The sequence below is a fragment of the Dendrobates tinctorius genome, unplaced genomic scaffold, assembly GCF_039654945.1.
Source record: "Dendrobates tinctorius isolate UK_male_01 unplaced genomic scaffold, ASM3965494v1 ptg000004l, whole genome shotgun sequence".
NCBI lineage: Eukaryota > Metazoa > Chordata > Amphibia > Anura > Dendrobatidae > Dendrobates > Dendrobates tinctorius.
The window spans coordinates 34,722,235-34,746,111 of record NW_027361672.1 but is presented as its reverse complement, the minus strand read 5'-3'; positions in this window follow the sequence as shown (position 1 = coordinate 34,746,111).

Sequence of the window (23,877 nt, the reverse complement as noted above, 5' to 3'; positions counted from 1 at the left end):
TCGACAGATGCATTTGAATTTCCATGGGCGGGGGGCAAAATAGGTTACATGTCATTTTAATAGAAAGGCCTAACCACCAAGATGGACTGCAGACTGTATCAGTGGAGCTGTCTGTGACTAATCCAACAATTTAGGTCTTCAGAAGAGCACTATATTTTAGTATGATATAGAGCTGTACACACAATACATATTAGACATAAGAAATCTAAAGAAATTAGGACTGTTATGGAAGTTCACTGACCTCTCTGTTAAGTCTGCCATGCATGCACATACATACGTGCATATAATTTAATCTGCCAAAATGTATCTATTATCAATCTATCTTTAACTGCTTCTATCATTGTATTAATAATTATCACTGTTATCAGTGATGAGTATATCGATTCTAAAATAATAATCAAGCTAGCAATGAATTTCCCCCAAAAAGCCATCTCTCATGGTCACATATTGTTAAAGGTGGTTATCTAGGACTATATTTTTATTTACTGAACTAACCATCAGGTTGTTGCAAACTACCTGCCTGTTCCGCCTAGTGCAAATCTCTCCTGGCACAGAGCTGGTCACAGACTGTTCCTTCTGGCTATTCTAAATACCCCGTTACATTTAGCAATGCACCAGCGATCCCGACAACGATATGACCCGGTCAGGATCGCTGGTGCATCGCTAAATGGTCGCTAGTGAGCTGCCAAACAGGCAGATCTCACCAGCAATGCAGCAGCGGTCGGCAGTCGATACTTACCTGTCACACGTAGCGAGGGTGACGTCTTCCGCCCACGTCTATGGAGTCGCTCGTCGGCGCCAGCAGGAAGCCGATGATGAGAAATGGACCAGGACAATCTCGTACGATCAGCCATAGCCAGCGGGGAGGCCTGTCGGAGGTCAGTGTCACATGTAGCGATATCACTAGCGATATCGCTGCTGTGTCACAAAATCGGTGACGCTTTAGCGATATCGCTAGCGATATCGCTATGTGTAAAAGGCCCTTAAGGCTTCCACTGATGTTAGGTTATCAGAGAAGCAGCTTCTCTTTCGCTCTAATCTGTTGACAAGGCGTTACGCTATTGTCATGCAAGTTGACTGCCTAACTGTGGGGAGCCGGCTGTCAATCAGCATGATGTCAGCAATCACAACTTGTCAACAAAGCAGACAGGAAGAAGAGATTCTCTGTTGACATGGAGCAGTTGAATCACCAGCAGGAGCAGTCAGTGACCACTCTGAGCAGGTGCAGGATAAAACATACAGGTAGCTGCTAACTTAATTAGTACCCAACTACCGGTTAGTGTTTTGGCTCATAGCGGGGGGGGGGAATATAGTCCTGGATAATCCCTTTATGCATCAATAACATGCATTGCACTTGACTGCCAGAAGATCCAAAGAGATGACTAAAGTGGAACTGATTGGAATACCTGACAGGGAGAGGTGGTAGCGGGACAGATATGGGTCAGGCCAAAGAAATGTCACTATGAGAATTTATTTTTAACCCCCACCTGGCCGACTTGATTCCCATTAAATTTATTTGGTTTCCCTCCCATCACCTACACCTTTTCTCCTACCTTGATTTGAGTGAATCTATCTAAATCGAATTGAGGGATATTCGCATGACCTTAGCTGTGATCCACAGCATATAAATAATATAATAATAAGGCCTCATGTGCCAAGCAAACCCTGCTAGCTATCCCCAAGCTCACAGAGAATCGCTAAAAATAGTAGACTATTTTCCAGTGTCCAATTCAAAATTTGTGAACTGTAATTAGATCAAATATCATTTTAAGATGAACACTGCTAAAATCTTTATATTGTATATTTTGCTGTAGATATGCTTTACCTAGAATCAATATAATTTGACCCAGTTGCTCTGTAAAATATATTTTTGGAAGGGTTGTCCAGAAAAAATAAAATGGTCTCCACTGATTGGCTGTGCTAAACCACGTGATTTGATAGCTGCAAGATAATATGGGGAAGCCCGAACAGCCGCACCTGACGTTATTTCCCCACTCCCTGACTGCTGCAGTCTTCAGTAGCGTGGGATATGGAGATGGACATTTTTTTGTGACATTTTCAAGTTGAATTGCATATTGCTTGACTTCACTGGACCTGCAAATTTCAGGAAATTCGATTCAAAGTCAATCTACAACAGATCGATCTGCTCATCTCTAGTTCTAAGCAAAACATTTATTTTATAGTTGCATATTTAGACATGCAGATTTATGCTTTCACTGTATACAACATTGAGTTTTAGCTTTTTGTTTCATGGGAAAAATATTATCAAGGCTGGCAGCATGCAAGGCTGGCTGCGAAGTAACACAGAATGTTATAAAATGAAGAATGTTCAGCCGAAATTGACATCTGTGTGTTTGATATTTCTAAAATATTTTTACAGGTCAACAGGTGCGATGTTGGCAGCTGTGTTTAATACAGATGGATTATATTTTCACTTTCTACCCAGTTACAGAGGTCTCCTAATGCACAACACGTTCATAATGAGGAGAACAACATAGATTAACCCATTAACAACTGGAGTAATTTGGGCTGTAATCATTTAATTACTCACAATTATCATGTTTTCACTTTGTTCGGTAGCCAACGCTTTATTTATACTATTTTATACAAATAACAATTCAATCAGACATCAGTTTTTGGCATACAAGAAGCAAACAGTTCATTTTTCATCAGTGCGCTGCATCCAATTTTAATCCATTTTGCGTGTGTCCATTTTTAAAGGGAACCTGTTACATGGAAAATATTATTAACCTGCAGATATGGGAATAATCTGCAGGTTAATAGCATTCTGAACCTGCCCTCATCTGCTGCTGGAAGGAAATTAATTATATTCCTCCCGGTAAGTTCGTGTTTCAGCCCTGAGGGCAGAGTCAGTGCATGTTCAGTCACTGCTCTGTGTATGGCTGTAACTTTGGCCTCAGCATTGACTGAAAGCAGCAGAGCATTTGGGTCGGCTGTCAGTTAGTGCCAGTGGGGGTGCGGATGCAACAGCTGCTTTCTACACACAGAAGAAATCTGAAATTCGAATTTGCCAGCTTTACCAAATTTTCCCCCAAATTTGATTTGCAGTTAGTAAAATTGTGCAGATGTCAAAGTTAAAAAAGGGAGGAGAGAGAGACCATCAACCAGAATAATACAAATTGGGCTCAGATTGTCAACGGTTTTATGTCACAAGAAGTCTGGTGACACAAGCTTTGAAAAATTGTAATAATAATAATCTTTATTTATATAGCGCCAACATATTCTGCAGCGCTTTACAGTTTAACAGTTTCAAAACACAAGTCATAAGTAACAACATTAACAATACAGTAATTAATGCAAAATAAGATGAAATAAGACATAAAATTTTGTCACAACATGAGACTACTCTCAAAATTTGCAACTTATAGTGTCTTATGCCACTTTTGCCTAGTTCCTACAAAGTGAATGGAGCTGAGACTGGATGGGGTGTGGCAACTTGCTTGTCAAATTCATAATGAACGTAACTAATTGAAATTTAGATCAATGGGAGATTTAGGGCCCGATTCATTATTGCTTTTGAATTTTTTTTTTGCTTTTACAAACATACTCCAGTCATCCCCATGAGTGACTTTTTTGTAAGCTTACATCTTTTGCACATTTCTGACATTTTAGTAAAACATTAAACTTTTTACTTTCAAAAGGAGCAAAAAAAAGGATTGTAGGTACAAACCTAAGGACAGCAAATCTCTTCTCGATGTAATGAAAAGCTAGCTACCCATTCTGCCCATGGAGATATCATGTTACAGGAAATAAGAAGCTTTAAGACACTTAAAGCCCCATTCTGACATCCATGTTGCACGTACACATCGTATAGTTTTTTTTTCTTTTCATGGATGCAACACGTACCCATTATAATTTAAGATGTTTTTCACATGTCCATATTTTTTCCATGAAATGTGTGTCCATGCGAAACATATGAAAACATGCTCGTTTTTGTCCGATATCACAAATGATAAAAGCCAATGCAAGTCTATGAGTCCAAGAAAACCACAGCACACGGATAGCATTAGTGTGCCATGACATCTGTCTGCCATCCGTGTGCAATCCGTATTTAACATTACACAGGATAGGAGAAGCTTTACAATTTATTTATTCATTTATCCATCAGTTAAAATCACTGATGACACTCATGGTTAAAACGGACACACTGATGAGACACTGATCCAAAACACTAATTACACCGGTACCATATTTTCATGCACATTTTTAAACACGGACGTGTGAATGAGACAAAAAGCAAAGGTCTTTTTGGAAACTAATTGGTCTAATTTTTTTTATACATGTATACATTTTCTATACGTAGCACTTAACGACAAACCTGACTTTGCTTTATTTGTACAAATTATAAAACAAAGCTTGTCCTCATAAATCAAAAACCATCAAAGTTAATCAAATTCTTATATTAAATTTATCTACATTACAATAAATCTAAAAGAAGATAAAAATCAATATAATCTGACAAAGCAATATAATGTGATAAATTAAACAACAGATTTATCTACATTAATATCTAATGAAACAAGATATTTATTATCCTTCTTTTGTATTCTAACTGATACATGTATAAAAATAGGAATAACAACAGTTAGTAACAGCTAGTATCATATGCCCAAAAAATAGAAATAATTGGGTATCCTTCATTATTTTGGATATATAAAAATAAAAAAAAGACAAAACCAGTGGCCCTCCTTTTGGACTTTAACTACTTCCCATGTAGATTTCCATCTAGATTTTCTTCTCGATAATGTGCTAGCTCCTTCAGTCAATGAACATATTACTTGTCCATTCCTCATAGATTATCCTTTTTTGTTTACTATTGTTTTCTGGCGAAGGTATTTATGTCAGCATAATGATCTGATCTCAATGGGTGTCAGCATGAATCAGTGGCCCAAGAAGAGATCATCAGGAAGTAAGGCAGAACAATTCCTTGTCTCACAGGAGCAATGTGTGCTATCAGTCACTGAGGTGTGAGGCTCTAACCTTTTTGACCTTCTCTGTCATGGGTTTCAAACATATGAAGGAAAAGTAGAAGCAGGACTCAATGACTGCCACTGTATGGTGTCTTTTGGTCCCCTGAGGGAATAGTATCCCAGTGAGGCTCTAATGGGAGGCTACAGAAGACTCATGCAGAAACTCTGCCTCATTACTCCTCTTGATCCTTCTAAGAGGTCATCTGTCATTAGACAAGAAGACCAATATAGGCAGGATTACAACATTAGCCCACATAAAATGCAAATGTTTAGTATCTTAATAAGAAAATGACAGAACACCAAGCATATTGTTTCCTTTAAAATATTTTAAATATGAAATCTCATCTTAGGTTTTTATTTGTTGGTTCATCATTACTTGGTGAAATTCAGTTTGCACACTGAATTTATATTCTTAAAAACTACATGGTTATTTCAGCTTAAAGGTTTTATGGAACTCAATGAAAAAGGGATAAAACTTAACTTTGAATAAAACACACATTTAAATGACCCATTAATAACTACAGTTAGATCACTAATGTACCTAAATCCTGATAAGACACTCAGGAGATGACTAAAGGTACCATCACACTTGGCGACGCACCAGCGATCCCGACAATGATATGACCTAGTAGGGATCGCTGGTGCGTCACTATGAGGTCGCTGGTGACATGTAAAACAGTCAGATCCCACCAGCAACGATATGGAATGATATGACGGTCGTTGGGACCCTGTCTCTCAGATCTGTAGTATTGAGGTCGTTCGTTGTTGTCCCTGTCAAGCGGGACACCAGCGATCAAAAAATGGCCCAGGACATTCGAGCGCAATCAGCGACATCGCAGCAGGGGCCCAATCGCCGCTATGTGTCACAAGTAGTGAGATCGCAGGCGAGATCGCTATTGCGTCACAAAATCGGGAGACAGGGGCTTAATATATCGAGAACAAAAAGCAAACATATAGCCAATGTCTTTTAAGCTTAATAGATTGGATGCATAGAAGCACCATCTCTCCTTTAAAAGTACCTTGTCTCTACGCGTTTCGTCATCTCATTCATGGATGACTCATCAGGAGACACGTATCTGTGGTGACTTATTACTATACTAAAGATTATCTAAGATATCTTACAGTATTATACATAGTGCAGGCAGGAAGCACCATTATCATCCTGCACCTTTGAATGTTTGGGTGCTAATTCTATTAATAAGTAGAGAGGAGGCAAATGTTCCTTAGGTATCATGCTGTGAAAAAAGGGGTATGATCCTGCCTCAGTGTGATAAACACCACACATGTAATGTTAATGAACATGATCAGCAATGAGAGATTTGCACTATTGGTGTGAGAGCTAGACCCTCAATGTTAGTCAGCATCACTGTATGATCACGCTGAGGATCATAAGAGTCAGGGCATGCGAGCAATAATTATTTTGATAGCACTGAGCGCAGTTAGGATTATTAAAGACAGGTAGTGATGAGCGAATAGTGAAGTATTCGGATTTGGGATAATCGGCACAAATAGTTTCTAATATCTGTGTATTCATCCGAATAATGAATCCAGTGCAAGTCAATAGGAAAGCCGAATATTTTTCTGTTGGACCCAACAAATAGGTCTGGGGGCTCAAGAAAAGGCTGAAATGGATGGGAAATGGCTAAAACCAAATGGGAACAGCCTGCAGAAGATGCCTGCATGCCTTTCTGACTCACATATGGTATCTGGGAAAATATTGTCAATCTATTGCGCCAGTATTATGGATTTATAAAAAAGACCTACCAAACTAAACCTAATTTTTTTTTTAAAGGGAAAAATGCTAAGAAACATTTTTATCTTCATAATTACTTGTTTAAAATGCAAAATAAAATAAAAAATTAACCCCTTCATGACCCAGCCTATTTTGACCTTAATGACCTGGCCATTTTTTGCAATTCTGACCAGTGTCCCTTTATGAGGTAATAACTCAGGAATGCTTAAATGCATCCTAGCGATTCTGAGAATGTTTTTTCGTTACATATTGGGCTTCATGTTAGTGGTAAATTTAGGTCGATAATTTTTTATTTTATTTGTGAAAAAAACGGAAATTTGGTGAAAATTATGAAAATTTTGCAATTTTCAAATTTTGAATTTTTATTCTGTTAAACCAAAGTTATGTGACACAAAATAGTTAATAAATAACATTTCCCAAATGTCTACTTTACATCAGCACAATTTTGAAAACAAATTTTTTTGTTAGGAATTTATAAGGGTTAAATTTGACCAGCAATTTCTCATTTTTACAACAAAATTTACAAAACCATTTTTTTAGGGACCATCTCACATTTGAAGTCACTTTGAGGGGTCTTTATGGCAGAAAATACCCAAAAGTGACACCATTCTAAAAACTGCACCCCTCAATCTACTCAAAACTACATTCAAGAAGATTATTAACCATTCAGGTGCTTCACAGGGACTAAAGCAACATGGAAGGAAAAAATGGACATTTTAATTTTTCCAACAAAAATGTTCTTTTAGCCGCAATTTTTTTCATTTTCACATGGGTAACAGGATAAAATGGATCGCAAAATTTGTTGGGCAATCTCTCCTGAGTACACCGATACCTCATATGTGGTCATATACCACAGTTTTGGGCACATGGCAGGGCTCAGAAGGGAATGAGTGCCATTTGACTTTTTGAATGGAAAATATGCTGGAATATTTAGCGGACACCATGTCGTGTTTGGAGAGCCCCTGTGTGCCTAAACATTGGAGCTCCCCCACAATTGACCCCATTTTGGAAACTAGACCGTCCAAGGAACTTATCTAGATGTGTGGTGAGCACTTTGAATCCCCAAGTGCTTCACTGAAGTTTATAACGCAGAGCCATGAAAATAAAAAATCATTTTAACCCCCAATTTTTTATTTTCCCAAGGGTATCAGGAGAAATTAGACCCCAAAAGTTGTTGTGCAATTTTTCCTGAGTACGTTGATACCACATTTGTGGGGGTAAACCACTGTTTGGGCACACGTTGGGGCTCGGAATGGAGGGACCACTGTTTGACTTTTTGAACGCAAAATTGGCTGGAATAAATGGTGGCGCCATGTCGCGTTTGGAGACCCCCCTGATGTGCCTAAGCAGTGGAAACCCCTCAATTCTAACTCCATCCCTAACCCCAACACACCCCTAACCCTAATCTCAAATCTAACCCTAACCACAAGCCTGACCCTGATCCCAACCCCAACCCACTCCTAACCCTAATCTTAATCCTAATACCAACCCTAACCCTAATTCCAACCCTAACCCTAATCCCAACCATAATTCCAACCCTAACCCTAATTCTAACCCTAACCCTATTTCTAACCCTAACCCTAATTCCAACAATAACCCTAATTGTAACCCTAATTCTTACCCTAATGGGAAAATAAAAATATTTTCTTTATTTTATTATTTGTCCCTACCTATGGGGATGATAAAGGGGTGGTTTATTTACTTTTTTTATTTTGATCACTGTGAGAGTTTATCACAGTCATCAAAATAAATGAATTAATCTGCAGCCGGCAGATTCCAGTGGGTGCACTGCACATACGCCCGCCATTTTCCAAGATGGCAGCGCCCATGATGCAGGACACCGGGACGGCCAGAGGGACAGGAGGTACCAGGGAGGGTGAGGGGGGATCGGAAGGCGGGGGGATCGGAAGCTTAGGGGGGAGCGGAGGGAAGGGGGGAGCTGATGATGACTGCAGCGGTCGATCGCTGCTGTCAGTTGGTGGCGGCAGCCGATCGGTGCCGTCAGTCATGGGGGGTGTCTCATTGGTGTCTCCGGTGTCTTGATTGTAATATTTCACCAAATTTAATTGGTGAAATATTACAATCACACTGCGCATGCGCCCGCCATTTTCCAAGATGGCGGCACCCATGATGCTGGACACCGGGATGGCCAGAGGGACAGGAAGTACTGGGGAGAGTGAGGGGGATCGGAAGGCTGGGGGGAGCGGAGGGAAGGGGGAGGGGAGCTGATGATGACTGTGGTGGCCGATCGCTGCCGTCAGTCGGTGGCAGCAGCTGATCGGTGCTGTCAGTCGGTGGGGGGTCTCATCGGTGTCTCCAGCCATGTCCGATGCTCCTGCAGCATTGGCCATGGCTGGATTGTAATATTTCATCAAATTTCATTGATGAAATATTACTATCGCTCTGATTGGTTGTTTCACTTTCAACAGCCAATCAGAGCGATCGTAGCCACGTGGGGGCTAAGCCACCCCCCTGTGGTGAAGTAGAAAAGGTCCTGTGTGTGCGGGGGTCGGGTGACCTTTCATTGACCCTGGTCACCCGACCCGCAGGAGGCCAATTTATACAATGATACCTACGTAGGCATCATGGGGTGTTTAGGCACGACTTTTCATGAAGCCAACATAGGCGTCATGGGTCGGGAAGGGGTTAAAAAAATGATACCTTCCCTTTAGCATATGTTCACACGGAGGGTGTTTGCTTTAGTTTTTCATTTAACATTTTTGAGGGCTTTCACTCCTACATTTGGGAGGCCCTCCCTCATTCAAAATAGTTAGTTAGATAGTGGAATACATATTCCCCATCACTTTACAATGCCATCTAAAACATGTCCATTTCAATTTTGGGCTTCACCTGCCACCACCACCACATCCACCGCCATGTGATTATGCGGCCCTCGCGTCACATTTTCAGAGGGCCAGTAGGTGCCATTAAACCTGAGTTTGGGAAGGGGCCTCAGGTGGCCCTGTGTCATACATTTGGGAGAGCTCTCATTCCTATATGTGGGTGGTGCCCTCATTCCAAATTTTTAGCTAGATATTCCCCATCACTTTACAATGTCAGCTAAAACAGGCCCAATTGCATTTTAGACTTCGCCTGCCACAACCACCACGTACAATGCCATGTTGACATTTTCAGAGGGCCAGCAGGTGCCATAAAACCTGAGTTTTGTGAGCTTCACAATTAATTTTGGCCATCGGATCCCAATGGTGGCAATGTTATAGCGGGTGAAGCTGCTGTAAGGTGAATATAATACAGGAATTTGGGGATCTGTATGATCAATGTCAGTAAATTGGATTCTACCATACACCAAAAGCATCAAAATTAAATTCTGAATACAGTGTATGCAAGCAAGTACCTGTATTGTTGTCAGTCTGTCAGGAAGATGTACAATCCTCATTTTAACTTGAAGCAGCCTTCTTGTAGAAACTACCAGACCAGGTAGAATGTATCTTTTGCATGGTTTTGAGCAACAAGGGAGTAATTACAGGATATATCCCAGAGAGTGACGAGGTCTGTGGAATGTATTACTCAGATGAAAGGAAGTGCTACAGAGTTCAGGTAAAGTCCTTAGTGTGGCAATGACCATGTTCCAATATGAGTAAGGCTGCAGCCTGAATGGGTCTGTGGAAACAAGGCATTCTAATTCTTGAACTAGATATAGATGTAAATATGTCTTAATAATCTAATATATAAAGCTCAATGTTGGTGTGTATGTTTGTATGTATGTATGTCCGGGATTGGTATCCTCACCGTTGCAGCTACAGTGACAAAATTTGGCACAGTCACACGTCTGGACCCTGAGAGCGTCATAGGCTATGTTATGAGGCAAAATTTTAACCCTGCGTGTTCCAATTCACCAAACAATTTTGCCCCTATCTACATATTGGGGAAAAAGTATATGTACAGTGGGGCAAAAAAGTATTTAGTCAGTCAGCAATAGTGCAAGTTCCACCACTTAAAAAGATGAGAGGCGTCTGTAATTTACATCATAGGTAGACCTCAACTATGGGAGACAAACTGAGAAAAAAAATCCAGAAAATCACATTGTCTGTTTTTTTTTCATTTTATTTGCATATTATGGTGGAAAATAAGTATTTGGTCAGAAACAAAATTTCATCTCAATACTTTGTGATATATCCTTTGTTGGCAATGACAGAGGTCAAACGTTTTCTGTAAGTCTTCACAAGGTTGCCATACACTGTTGTTGGTATGTTGGCCCATTCCTCCATGCAGATCTCCTCTAGAGCAGTGATGTTTTTGGATTTTCGCTTGGCAACACGGACTTTCAACTCCCTCCAAAGGTTTTCTATAGGGTTGAGATCTGGAGACTGGCTAGGCCACTCCAGGACCTTGAAATGCTTCTTACGAAGCCACTCCTTCGTTGCCCTGGCGGTGTGCTTTGGATCATTGTCATGTTCAAAGACCCTGCCACGTTTCATCTTCAATGCCCTTGCTGATGGAAGGAGGTTTGCACTTAAAATCTCACGATACATGGCCCCATTCATTCTTTCATGTACCCGGATCAGTCGTCCTGGCCCCTTTGCAGAGAAACAGCCCCAAAGCATGATGTTTCCACCACCATGCTTTACAGTAGGTATGGTGTTTGATGGATGCAACTCAGTATTCTTTTTCCTCCAAACACGACAAGTTGTGTTTCTACCAAACAGTTCCAGTTTGGTTTCATCAGACCATAGGACATTCTCCCAAAACTCCTCTGGATCATCCAAATGCTCTCTAGCAAACTTCAGATGGGCCCGGACATGTACAGGCTTAAGCAGTGGGACACGTCTGGCACTGCAGGATCTGAGTCCATGGTGGCGTAGTGTGTTACTTATGGTAGGCCTTGTTACATTGGTCCCAGCTCTCTGCAGTTCATTCACTAGGTCCCCCTGCGTGGTTCTGGGATTTTTGCTCACCGTTCTTGTGATCATTCTGACCCCACGGGGTGGGATTTTGCGTGGAGCACCAGATCGAGGGAGATTATCAGTGGTCTTGTATGTCTTCCATTTTCTAATTATTGCTCCCACAGTTGATTTCTTCACTCCAAGCTGGTTGGCTATTGCAGATTCAGTCTTCCCAGCCTGGTGCAGGGCTACAATTTTGTTTCTGGTGTCCTTTGACAGCTCTTTGGTCTTCACCATAGTGGAGTTTGGAGTCAGACTGTTTGAGGGTGTGCACAGGTGTCTTTTTATACTGATAACAAGTTTAAACAGGTGCCATTACTACAGGTAATGAATGGAGGAAAGAGGAGACTCTTAAAGAAGAAGTTACAGGTCTGTGAGAGCCAGAAATCTTGATTGCTTGTTTCTGACCAAATACTTATTTTCCACCATAACACCCTCATCATCTCACTGTCCAATAACCCGAAACGTCTCTTTGACACTTTTCATTCTCTACTCAATCCAAGAGTACAGGCCCCAACCACTGAGCTCCGAGCTGACGATCTGGCCAATTACTTCAAAGAAAAAATTGACCAGATCCGACAGGAAATTATCTCCAAATCCCCTCATACCATGCACTGTCCTCCCTCCCCCACTGCATCTAACTCACTCTCTGATTTTGAACCAGTCACAGAAGAAGAAGTAAGCAGGCTCCTTGCATCTTCTCGCCCAACTACTTGCACCAGTGACCCATTTCCGTCACATCTCCTCCAGTCCCTTTCCCCTGCTGTCACCCCTCACCTAACTAAAATATTTAACCTCTCTCTCTCTTCTGGTATTTTTCCCTCCTCATTTAAGCATGCCATCATACATCCACTACTTAAAAAACCATCCCTCGACCAAAACTGTGCCGCTAACTATAGACCTGTCTCTAATCTTCCCTTCATCTCTAAACTCCTGGAACGCCTGGTCCACTCCCGTCTTATCCGCTATCTCTCAGAAAACTCTGTTCTCGACCCTCTCCAATCCAGTTTCCGCTCTTTACACTCCACTGAAACTGCCCTCACTAAAGTCTCTAATGATCTGCTAACAGCTAAATCAAATGGTCATTACTCCATGCTAATTCTCTTGGATCTCTCTGCAGCATTCGACACTGTGGATCATCAGCTCCTCCTCACTATGCTCCATTCCATTGGCCTCAAGGACACCGTTCTCTCCTGGTTCTCCTCCTATCTCTCCGACCGCTCCTTTACTGTTTCTTTTGCCGGTTCCTCCTCCTCTCACCTTCCCCTTACTGTTGGGGTTCCTCAAGGATCGGTTCTAGGCCCCCTCCTCTTCTCCTTGTACACTGCCCCTATTGGTCAAACAATCAGTAGATTTGGTTTCCAGTACCATCTCTATGCTGATGACACCCAATTATACGCTTCTTCTCCTGACATCACGCCAGCCTTTCTAGAAAACACTGGCGATTGTCTAAACGCTGTGTCTAATATCATGTCCTCACTATATCTGAAACTGAACCTGTCAAAGACTGAACTCCTTGTGTTTCCTCCCGCTACTAATGTACCTACACCCGACATTGCCATTTCCGTCTGTGGTTCCACTATTACTCCCCAGCAACATGCCCGCTGTCTTGGGGTCATACTTGATTCCGAGCTTTCCTTTGCCCCCCCACATTCAATCACTGGCTCGCTCTTGTCATCTGCACCTCAAAAACATTTCTAGAATTCGACCTTTTCTTACTTTTGACTCTGCAAAAACTCTTACTGTTTCTCTTATTCATTCTCGTCTCGACTATTGTAACTCTCTTCTAATCGGTCTCCCTCTTACAAAACTCTCCCCTCTCCAATCTGTCTTGAATGCTGCAGCCAGGATCATATTCCTCACCAATCGTTACACCGATGCCTCTACCTTGTGCCAGTCATTACACTGGCTACCCATCCACTCCAGAATTCAGTATAAACTTATTACCCTCACCCACAAAGCCCTCCATGGCTCAGCACCACCCTACATCTCCTCCCTTGTTTCAGTATACCACCCTACCCGCGCCCTCCGTTCTGCTGATGACCTGAGGTTAGTATCCTCAATAGTCAGAACCTCCCACTCCCGTCTCCAAGACTTTACACGTGCCGCGCCAATTCTTTGGAATGCACTTCCCAGGTCATTACGATTAGTCCCCAATCCCCACAATTTTAAGCGTGTCCTGAAAACGCATTTATTCAGACTGGCCTATCGCCTCAACACATTAACCTAACCTATCCCTGTGTGGCAGAGCCAAAAATTTTACCATAACCAGGTTCCCAGCATCATGTTCCCACATGCTTTATGCATCCATTAGCCCTCTGTGTCTGTACTGTTACACACTTAACATTATGGCTGGTCCATACAATCAGGGCAATTGTTACCACCCACCTTTCGTGTCTACCTCTTTCCTCATAGACTGTAAGCTTGCGAGCAGGGCCCTCACTCCTCTTGGTATTTGTTATAATCTACTGTATGTGATTATTGTTATGCTGTAATGTCTATTGTCTGTACAAATCCCCTCCGAATTGTAAAGTGCTGCGGAATATGTCGGCGCTATAAAAATAAAATTTATTATTATTATTATTATTATAATATGCAAATAAAATGAAACAAAAACAGACAATGTGATTTTCTGGATTTTTTTTTCTCAGTTTGTCTCCCATAGTTGAGGTCTACCTATGATGTAAATTACAGACGCCTCTCATCTTTTTAAGTGGTGGAACTTGCACTATTGCTGACTGACTAAATACTTTTTTGCCCCACTGTATATATTGGCATCTGCACCGTCGTAGCTACAGCCACAAAATTTTGCACAGTCACACGTCTGGACCCCGAGAGCGTCATAGGCTATGTTGTGAGGCGAAATTTTAACCCCACACGTTCCAATTCACCAAACAATTTTGCCCCTATCTACATAATGGGGAAAAAGTGAAAGGAAAAGTGTTGGAGGCAAATTGACAGCTGCCAGATGTGAACAAGGGGGACTGACAGAATGAGAGCGATGGCGCCAAAGAGTATATACCGTACAGTTGCTAAGGTGGGGCCCTGACATGGGATACTCACCACACACGGGGATATGAACACACACAAAATGCGCCACACACTACCATGTGCTTCAACACATATACCACCCTCAGCACACATTTCACCGCACATACACCAACCTCGCCACATAAAAATCAAAACACAAAAGTCGCCACTCAAAACTCGCCACGCTGTCCCAGAGGTTTTTAAAAGATGAAAAATGAGCTGTGATTGGGTGCTATCAGCAACAGTTTTCTTTGTAGACAGTTGTGGTAACTGAGGCCTATTATTCTTATCATTTCTATGGTGTTATCGCTCTTCTGTAAAGCTGGAAATAGCACAATTTATTACCGTACCAAAACAGACCACCCTCTGACACAGACTGCAGGGGGAGCCCAGTATCACACAGGATAGGATTAGATACATGGCTCAGCAGTCAGTATCACACAGGATAGGATTAGATACACAGCTAAGCAGTCAGTATCACACAGGAGAGGATTAGACACATGGCTCAGCAGTCAGTATCACACAGGATAGGATTAGATACACAGCTCAGCAGTCAGTATCAAACAGGATAGGATTAGATACACAGTTCAGCACACAGTGTCACACAGAATAGTATTAGATACACGGCTCAGCAGTCAGTATCACACAGGATAGGATTAGATACATGGCTCAGCAGTCAGTATCACACAGGATAGGATTAGATAGACGGCTCAGCAGTCAGTATCACACAGGATAGGATTAGATACACTGCTGAGCAGTCAGTAACACACATGATAATAGGATTAGGTACACGGCTCAGCAGTCAGTATCACACAGGATAGGGTTAGATACACGGCTCAGCAGATAGCATCACACAGGATAGGATTAGATACACTGCTCAGCAGTCAGTATCACACAGGATAGGATTAGATACACGGCTGAGTAGTCAGTAACACACAATAGGATTAGATACACCGGTCAGTAGGAAGTATCACACAGGAGAGGATTAGGTACACGGCTCAGCAGACATTATCAAACAGGATAGGGTTAGATACACAGCTCAGAAACAGGATGTGCCAAAGGAGAGGACATTTTTATTCCAAGAATTCCACTCATTCCATCTGATTTGTGTTTTGATTTTAAACGCCTCCAGTTTCCAGTTCAACTGCTATTTGCAATGTCCATTAACAATGCTCAGGGACAGTCTTTGAAAGTAGTAGGGTTCGATTTAAGTAGTAGGGATCGATTTGCAATCTCCATGCTTTTCTCATGGTCAACTTTACGTGATCTGTTCAAGAGTTGGAACTGCCAAAAATCTGTTCATCTTTGCACCGAAAGGAAAAACCAAACATGTTGTTTATCAAAAGGCCCTTGAATGAGTTGAAAATAAAATACTATCAATACTTGGGTAATCATTTAGTTAATTTGTGTTGCAAACCTGTAGTGTTGAATATATAATATGAAATGTTTTTATGTGCAATATAATCATTATAATTTGTCATATTTAACCACAGTTGGTTACTATGTCCAGGCAATGCTGGTCTCTTCAGCTAGTACCTCTATAAAGATGAAGATTTTATCTGCTGAGTTGGATCTATATAAATTCTTCCACAAATGATCCATTCTATGCTGCTAGTGAAATTGGGCATCACATGCCAAGCTTAAGGCCTCATTGTGTACACAAACCATCAGAAGGTGTAGGCACAACATTGGACTAGGAGCCAGATGTCCAGCTACATGCTTTCCATTGATTTAAAGCCATTGCTCTCAAAGACTATCATGGTGTTCTGTCCCCACATGAGGCGAATGGAGGTGTAGTTGATTGGGGCTGGGAGAGATTCCTACCTTCTGATTCCTCAATGCAGAGCAGACAGGACCATTGTTGCTGTTTTGCTGTTCATGCGTCCGGAGAGATGATACAAACCAGATATTGTGAAGTCCAGACTTGTTTATTGGAAATCTGGACATACAGTGTATGATTGGTAATGCAGTACATCTCCAGAAATGCAGGTGTAACGACCGAGGTGGTACAACAATGTGTGTGCAGCAAGTTGGTAGCACGATGATTCAGCAAATTGTGGTAAAAAAACTGATGCCTTTCACAGCCTGGTAAGCGTGTCTCTCCCAGGAGAAAATGAAACTAATAATGGCCACCAGCAGGAAGAGAAGGAGTGAACTGACCTGGAAGTGGAAGGCAAGTACTAAAATTAATTAGCTGCAGTCTGCTATACAGAAAAAGGACAGCAGGTGGCAGCAGACCAAATGCAAAACTGAACACAAAGAATGGTAACATAACACAATCTATATAAGCATATAATCATAACTTTAGATGGAACAGCACACATGGTGCAGAGCAAATGGCAATGGAGACTATACTCTATACTCTTCAGATAAGAATCACTCATTACTTTTGTATTACATACTATGATAGCAGGACATTTACTTGGAGACTATGTGGGTAATGATACAAAGAGGACTTCACAAAGAAATGTTACATCAGTCTTACTACCAGGATTATGGTGTGAGATGGAATAATACCCTTCAATCAAGATCAACATTACATTGATTGGATCACTGAACGAGCAGTTTAACCATTTCTCCAAAATGTCACTATTAAACATGAGAACACGAGGCTGCATGTTGCTGGTTCTACTATGAGCAGCTTACATCGCCTAAATGTGTTACCATAGCCTGCCGCGTCTCCCAACTATTCTTCCTTCGAGAAAAGCAGAACATTCCTCAGACAATTATTAATAATAACCTCAATGATAACATGCCAATGTGTGTAAATGCATTTATTTCTGCATGTTGTGTTCATACTTGATACTGAATAAATTAAAAAGTTTTGACAGATTTGTTTAATTTTTTTTCATTTGCATATAATTAACATCTCTATAAAACCTGTGATTTCCATAATTTCACAAAATTCCTTTTTGCAATTGTTGCAGTTTCAGAGTTAAGTAGTGTATTTTCAATCTGATGCAGATATTCTAGGCATTTATACAGGCAATAAATACAGTGGTATGTAAAAGTTTGGGCACCCCTGGTCAAAACTACTGTTATTGTGAACAACACAAAAGAACCCCAAATAATAATGCGGCAAAAACTATCAGCAATATGAATACACCACAACAAAACATAGTTTAAATTGCCAATTAATACAAACTTTATTATGTACCCATAAATGCAGAAAAATTGATAAAATCGAGAAAATATGATAACAAGGATACTGCTGTCCAAACAGGGAGCCATATTACACGTTGCCCAAAAAAATATATTAAATAGTAATGTAGTTTCTAATCCATGAAAAATACTCGTATGTTGCATTGCTTTAATTAAAACAGCCCATCCTGTATGGAAATCCATGGAAAACTATTTAGAGGAACAAGCCACCATTAAAGTGCGGACTACCCATGTGAGCAATTGCAATAACATACAACTAGCTAAATAGGCATGGTCCAATACTAAGAGAAAACTCTGAAGGGCACTTACCTGATATGCACTAGTCACAAGGCATCCCTTGTCTCGCTTTCCAGTCCTAAACTTAGGCTGGTTAGTGGCATCCGCCAGTGCTGCGCTGCATGCACTTTGAGCGGCCCATCTTTAGTTACTTTATCCTGGCACCGCAGTTGCGGCAGCGAACACTAGTGGGTCTAGAGGGACTCTAACCCTGTGTCATTGGGGCAGGGTCCTGTCACCAAAACACTAGCATTCACCCTGCGGTATCGTGATCCTGTGAAGCAACAGGGTTCGTCATCTATTCAGCGGATGAAGTTAACCCGTGTATATTTGTTATACCACCAGTTAGTGTCCGCCATTACCGAGCAGCAGTTTACATCTCTGCACGGTGGACCCCGGGATGCGAACGCACCTCTATACCATCTTTTATTATTTGTTGCGTTCCGCCAGCCCTAACATTATACTAGCGCCAAGGTCTGGCTAGTAATGGCGGTTGAGCAGCGACTCCTCGGACACATCCAGCAGTGGGAGGGCAGGTTGGTGGCTCTCGAGCGTTCAACCTCAGCTGGGGATGTTACTGCGGTCACTGTTCAGGCAGCCACGGAGGCTGCCTCCTGTGTGTCCATTGCCATCCCTACCCTGACTTTATCCTGCCTTCCACTGCCCGAGAAGTTCTCAGGCGATAGTGCTTCTTGTAGGGGTTTCATGAGCCAGTGCACTATACAGCTGCAGCTGCTGGCTGCACGATTCCCCTCCTAGCGGGCTAAGGTGGGATTTGTCGTTTCCATCTTCTCAGGCAGGGCATTGGAGTGGGCCACACCACTGTTGGAGCGTGGTGATCATGTGGTGCAGAGTGCCTCGCAGTTCCTGGCCACTCTGAAGCAGATCTTTTTGAGACCGCGAGTCACCCATGATATCGCGCTCCAGCTGCTGGCACTGTCACAGGGCTCGTCCTTGGTCAGCCACTATGCCATCTGATTCCAGACTCTGGTCTCAGAGCTGGAGTGGTCAGACAAGGTCCTCATTCTGCTGTTCTGGAGAGGTCTGGCTGACCATGTGATGGACAACCTGGCCACCAGGGAGGTTCCTGCCACACTGGAGGAGCTTATCTCCATCTCCACCTGTATAGACCTTCGCTTCATCGAGCGAGGGTTGAAGCGGGCTCAGTCTAGGCAGAGGTTTAGGTTGGCACCTAGCTTTTCTAAACCTCTGAAATCTCCCGATTGGGGGTCCGAGCCCCAAGAGGCCATGGGGGTTTCTCTCTGGGATCCAGGTCCCGATCCGCTCGAGAACCCGTGGTCTGTTATGTGTGCCGACAGCCTGGTCACCTAGCCAACAGGTGCCCATAGTGGCCGGAAGAACGCTCGTGTCTAGTGGTTGTTGGAGGAGGCCTTCGCCCAACAGCTCGCAATTACCCTGGTTTTACTACCTCAGCCAGTCACCATCAGAGTGGTGAATGGTGTGACACTACTCTCACAGATTACCCACCAGACCACCCCGTTGATACTCTCGGTGTCTCCTTCCCATTAGGAGATGTTATCACTCCTTATCATGCTCTAGGGTATTGATCAGGTCCTCTTAGGGGTCCCTTGGTTGCGTTATCACTCTCTCCATATAGAGTGGTCCTCGGGGAAAATTATCGGTTGTAGTAAATCCTGTGAGGGTAGATGTCAGAGGGAATGCGTACAGGTTGCCTCCACTGAAGTTCCCGCAGATCTTTCCTCTCTCCCCAAACACTATCAACAGTATGCAGAGGTGTTCTCCAAGAATGCGGCGGAGACTCTTACACCGCACCGTCCCTATAACTGTCCTATTGACATCTTGCCTAGAGCCGAACCTCCTCAGGGTTGAGTCTATCTCTTATCTCTCCCAGAGACAGAGGCCATGTCTCTATACATCAGGGAGAATCTGGCAAGAGGATTCATTAGGATGTCAGTGTCACCTGCGGGGGCAGGATTCTTCTTTGACCAAAAGAAGAATGGAGAACTACGTCCCTGCATCGATTACAGGGGTTTTAATGCCATTACCAGTAAGAATAAGTACCCCCTTCCCCAATATCAGACTGTTTGATAGGCTACGGGAGCGAGATTTTTTTCCAAACTAGACCTGCGGGGGGCCTATAACCTGATAGGCATCCGTGAGGGGGACAAATGGAAGACGGCATTTATCACCAATGATGGCCATTATGAGTATTTGGTCATGCCCTTTGGGCTCTGTAATGCCCCTGCTGTCTTCCAAGACTTTGTAAATGATATCTTTCGGGATATTCTCTCCACCTCGGTGGTTGTCTATCTGGATGATATTCCCATCTACTCTCCAGATATAGACTCCCACTGGAGAGGTTTGCAAGGTCTTCGACCGCTTATGGGCAAATTCCCTCTATGCCAAGCTGGAGAAGTGCCTGTTCAAGCGTGAGTCCTTGCCTTTCCTGGGCTATATCATTTCTGCCCAGGGTTTGGCTATGGATCCTGCCAAGCTGCAGGCAGTAATGGACTGGCAGAAACCCCATTCCCTCAAAGCGGTGCAGCGCATTCTGGGGTTCGTTAATTACTATCGCAAGTTCATTCCCCACTTCTCTACCTTGGTAGCTCCCTTGGTCACTCTCACTAAGAAAGGAGCAAATCCCAAGTTGTGGTCGGAACAGGTCTCCAAGGCCTTCTCCTCCATCAAGTCCCACTTTGCTAAAGCTCCCATTCTACATCGCCCCTATGTAGATAAGCCATTCATCTTGGAGGTGGATGCCTCTTCCATCAGTGCCAGAGCGATACTCTTTCAGAAGGATGCTCAAGGTCAGAAGCACCCTTGCTTCTTCTTTTCCAAGACCTTTTCACCGGCGGAGAGGAACTATTCCATCGGGGACAAGGAATTGCTAGATATGAAGTTGGCCTTCTCAGAGTGGAGACACCTCCTGGAGGGGGCTCAGTTCCCCTTCTAAGTGTTTACCAATCACAAAAACTTGGTATATCTACAGAAAATCCAGTGGCTAAATTCTCGCCAGAGGGATGGTGCTTGTTCTTTTCCTGGTTCCACTTTACCCTCCACTTTCTCTCCGGGGAGAAGAACATCCGGGTAAATGCTCTCTCTCGCTCCGTGGTGTCATCGGAGGAGGAGGAGGCAGAGCCTCAGATGATCGTCCCATCTGAGAGCCTGAGGACAGTGGCTACAGTCGCCCTCGAGTCGGTGCCTCCGGGCAAGATATTTGTCCCTGCCCATCTGCGACCGGAGGTCCTCTCTTGAGTTCACTCATCCAGGGTGGGTGGATATTTTGGGACAAAGTGGACATCTGAGCTCCTAGCGAGGACGTACTGGTGGCCGCATATGGCTAGTGATGTCGGAGACAGTATTCGGGCTTGCGTCTCCTGTGCCAAGAATAGGTCTCCTCGACAATGGCCCGCTGGCCTACTTTACCCCTTGTCAGTGGCAGACAGGCCCTGGGAGATGGTCGGCATGGACTTTGTGGTGGGCCTGCCCAAGTCCAGTGGTGGCACGGTCATTTGGGTTGTCACTAACCATTTCTCCAAAATGATGCACCTGGTGCCTTTTTCACAGCTACCTTCTGCACGGGCCTTGACAGCGTTGTTTTTCAAGCATGTTTTCCGCTAACACGATATGCCGGACAAGATTGACAGTGACCAGGGTCCCCAGTTTGCATCTCGGTTCTGGAGAGAGCTCTGCCACTTGCTCAGCATTGAGCTAAATCTGTCCTCAGCCTATCATCCCGAGACGAATGGGTTGGTAGAGAGGGCCAACCAGTCCTTGGTCACATACCTACATCATTTTGTCTCAGCCAGGCAGGATGACTGGGCATCCTTGCTACTGTGGGCAGAGTTCGCCTTGAACAACACTGTGGCCTATTCCACCGGTCAGACCCCATTCCTCCTTAATTACGGCCAGCTGTTGTGAATTCGCTTTCTGGCCTCCCTCTGGTTATTACTGAAAGTAGTGGAGCTGGTCAGATCGACAGAGAGGTTGCGAATTCTCTTTCTGGGCTCCCTCTGGTGGTTACTGGAGGTAATGGAGCTGATCTGATTGACAGAGGCTTGCCACCTGATAATGATGATGACGATTGGAGATCTGAGGTTTCAGATTGGGATTTAAGACAGCCGACTCCCTCTATCCCTGCTGGTGATTTGCTTCCTGTTCCTCCTGACATCTGATTTCTCTAGCTCTGTCCCTGCATATTCAGCTAAGTGGTTTATTTGCTATTCTGTTTGCATTTGATCTGGTTTTGTCTATCTCTTCTTGGTGCGGGTCAGCCTGCTCCGGCTGAGGCTGTGCTGAATTACTGCCCATATGTTACTGCTTGTGCCAGTTTGTTTTATCCTGTGTTAGAGTGGTCTCTTTTTGCTCTGTTTTCAGAATATACCAGAGTGCTGACATAGTGGGGGGTGAAGTCGTGTGACTTCAGTGTTTTTGCATCAGACGTGTTGGACTTTTTGCAGGGTTTTTTGCGTGATTGCAGACAGTGTCTTTCCTTTCCTGTCCTGTCTAGTCAGTGTGGGCCCCATCATTTGCTCAGTCTATTTTCCTGCCTGTGTTTGTGTTTTCATCTTGTCTCACCGGCAATATATGTTTGGGGGCTTTCTATTCCTTTGGGGTCTGCTCTGGGGCAGTTTAGATTTCCCCTTTCTTGCTTTATGCTTAGTTAGCTCTCTGGCTGTGCCGAGGTGTCTAGGATCATCGTAGGTACGCTTCATGGCTAATGCTAGTTGTGTGGATGGGATCAGGGGTCTGCAATCCACTTAGGTACCAACCTCTTTGGTTTACTGTGGCTTAGCCTGGACCTGCTCTCCGCCTTGGTGACCCATTCATAACAGCCAGCATCTGCGCATCCCTGTGCTCATGCCCGTGTCGTCCACCGACTCTAAGGTGGCAGACTGGGCGGTGGAGGCACGTGATATTTGGGACCACACTCAGGATGCCATCCGGGCCTCCAAGGAGAGAATGAGAATCTCCGCGGACGCACATCGGCACCCTGCTCTGACCTTTGCTCCCAGCGACTTAGTGTGGCTCTCCTCCATATCATCAGGCTGTGGGTTGAGTCTACTAAGTTCGCGCCTCACTACATACAGTTGTTGCCAAAAGTATTGACACCCCTGCAATTCTGTCAGATAATACTCAGTTTCTTCCTGAAAATGATTGCAAACACAAATTCTTTGGTATTATTATCTTCATTTAATTTGTCTTAAATGAAAAAAGCACAAAAAGAATTGTCCTAAAGCCAAATTGGATATAATTCCACACCAAACATAAAAAAGTGGGTGGACAAAAGTATTGGCACTGTTCGAAAAATCATGTGATGCTTCTCTATTTTGTGTAATTAACAGCACCTGTAACTTACCTGTGGCACCTAACAGGTGTTGGCAATAACTAAATCACACTTGCAGCCAGTTGACATGGATTAAAGTTGACTCAACCTCTGTCCTGTGTCCTTGTGTGTACCACATTGAGCATGGAGAAAAGAAAGAAGACCAAAGAACTGTCTGAGGACTTGAGAAACCAATTGTGAGGAAGCATGAGCAATCTCAAGGCTACAAGTCCATCTCCAAAGACCTGAATGTTCCTGTGTCTACTGTGCGCAGTGTCATCAAGAAGTTTAAAGCCCATAGCACTGTGGCTAACCTTCCTAGATGTGGACGGAAAAGAAAAATTGACAAGAGATTTCAACGCAAGATTGTGCGGATGTTGGATAAAGAACCTTGACTAACATCCAAACAAGTTCAAGCTGCCCTGCAGTCCGAGGGTGCAACAGTGTCAACCC